The following is a 2,220-nucleotide window of genomic DNA, read 5'->3' on the forward strand; positions in this document are numbered from 1 at the left end:
CGTTCTCGTATTTTCGTCATGCAGTTCTTACGAAGTCCATAAGGTGGATTTGTGCTTTCATTTAGCCAATGGCTAAGTTTCTTTGCAATTCTATGTAGTTTAGGTTACATGTAGAATCATTCAAGCTTGACATGGTCACTTACTTTGGTTGGCCTTGGCCGAAGTTACTATGTATTCAGTAGCCGCTCCGAAAACTATATTCCAACAGTTAATTTCACCTATGTCAAACCATATCACATATTTTAAGGCATATCCATATTTTATTCTAGCTAAACATGACGATTATTTCTAACAAAAGTCCTAAAACTACCTAAAATTGGGTAAATAGGAATCTCGTAGACCTAAAATACCTTAGATAGTATTAAAAGTGGCTTCAAAAGGGTTGAAAACTTACGTTACGGTGTACCAAACCGCCTAAGTCACGAAGCTAAGCCACCAAATTGTCAAGGTCGAGGCGTGGGTCACCGATTTGACGTGACACCATTTTCTATACGAAGACTCATATGGTGCCATGTTAATAGTTGCCTGAACGTTGTTTTTATAGGTGAATTCCAGGAGTCCCAGCTACCTGCGAAGTCTAATACATAGGCATATATCATATCCACTAGGATATGGCTCAAAAGTTCCATCTAGCAATTTTTCGGTGCTTGAAATGTTGTACTGAAATCTAGGCAAGTAACTAATGCTTTTTAGAGTCCAGGCCAAAATGTTGTCGTAAAACTTGGGTCTCAGTCTAATACAATTGACACAAGAACTGCGTGCAGTCTAATAATTTTCTTCATGTATAGCTATGCCCAATTTTCTACCGTGTAGGTGGCTTTACCAGGAAGAAAATGCGCTAACTTTGTCAACCGTGTAATCTTTCAACATTTTTGTAGCCTTACTATGAAATCCATGACTATATTCTCTCATTTTCGTTTTAGTACACTGAGGGGCAGCAACAATCTTGTCGGTCTCTATCTAGATGTCTTGACTTACTTGCATATCAAACATTTACTTACATATTCCGCTATATCATTCTTCATATCACACCCCAAAAAGTGTGGCTTTAAGTCTTGATACATCTTAGTACTACCAGGGTACATGGCAAACAGGAGTTATGCACCTCACCTAGTATCTCATTTCTCAGCTCTTCTACTACTGGTACACACAAATGACCTTGGTACAACAATTCGCCATAAAAAAACTTGGAGTAACCGTCAACTTGTCCTATCACTAACTCATTCAGTGTTTTTCCTAACCTAGGGTCTCCTAACTGAGCATCGATGATTCTCTTTCGGAGTATGGGTTGGATCGTCAATTGTGCTAGTTGTGCTCTAACTCCTTCTACTGCCACTATTATTCTAACTTGTTCGAATGTTTGTACTCAGGGCTCCCTCGTGATTAACGCCGATGAATGAGTTGTCTTTCTACTTAGGGCATTTGCAATCACATTGGCCTTCCTGAGGTGGAACTTGATGTCGATGTCAGTTTTTCACCATTTCCAACCACTTCTGCTTTCTCATACTCGGTTCCTTTTGAGTGAAGAAATACTTCAGCCTTTTGTGGTTAGTGTGGATCTGAGTTTTCTCCCCATAATTAATGTCCTCAAATTTTAAATGCTAACACTACATTTAGTAGCTCCAAGTCATGTGTGGGTAGTTCTTTTTATAATCTTTCAATTGTCAAAATGTGTATGCAATGACCTTTTCGCACTGCATCAGCACACATTCAGGCCCTTCTTGGAAGTATCACCGTAAATTATATAGTTTCCTGTGTCGTCGGGCATTGAGTACCTGATACAGTCACCCGCTTATCTTTCAGATCCTGAAAACTTGTCTCAAAATCTTCGGTCCATACAAACGGCACATCCTTCCGAGTCAATTGTATAAGCGGTGAGGATATCTTGGCAAACTCCAGTAGGAAGTGTCGATAGTAACCTTCCACACGAAAGAAATTACGTACCTCAGTAACAGAGTTGGACGAGCTCATTTAGTGACTGTTGCAACCTTCACAAAGTTTACTAACACACTCTTTCAGATACATGTCTCAGAATGAGATCTTGTATAACAAAAATTAGCATTTAAAGAATTTGGCATATAACTTGTTCTCCCTCAGAATTCGTAGGGTCTTTCTCCGGTATAACTGATGTTCTTTGTCAATTTTAGAGTATACCAAGATCTCGTCTATGAATACTATGACAAATGTATCCAGACACTCCTTGAACACTTGATTCATCAA

This window comes from Cucurbita pepo, chromosome 16, assembly GCF_057944985.1.
Source record: "Cucurbita pepo subsp. pepo isolate OVF chromosome 16, ASM5794498v1, whole genome shotgun sequence".
NCBI classification, from domain to species: Eukaryota; Viridiplantae; Streptophyta; class Magnoliopsida; order Cucurbitales; family Cucurbitaceae; genus Cucurbita; species Cucurbita pepo.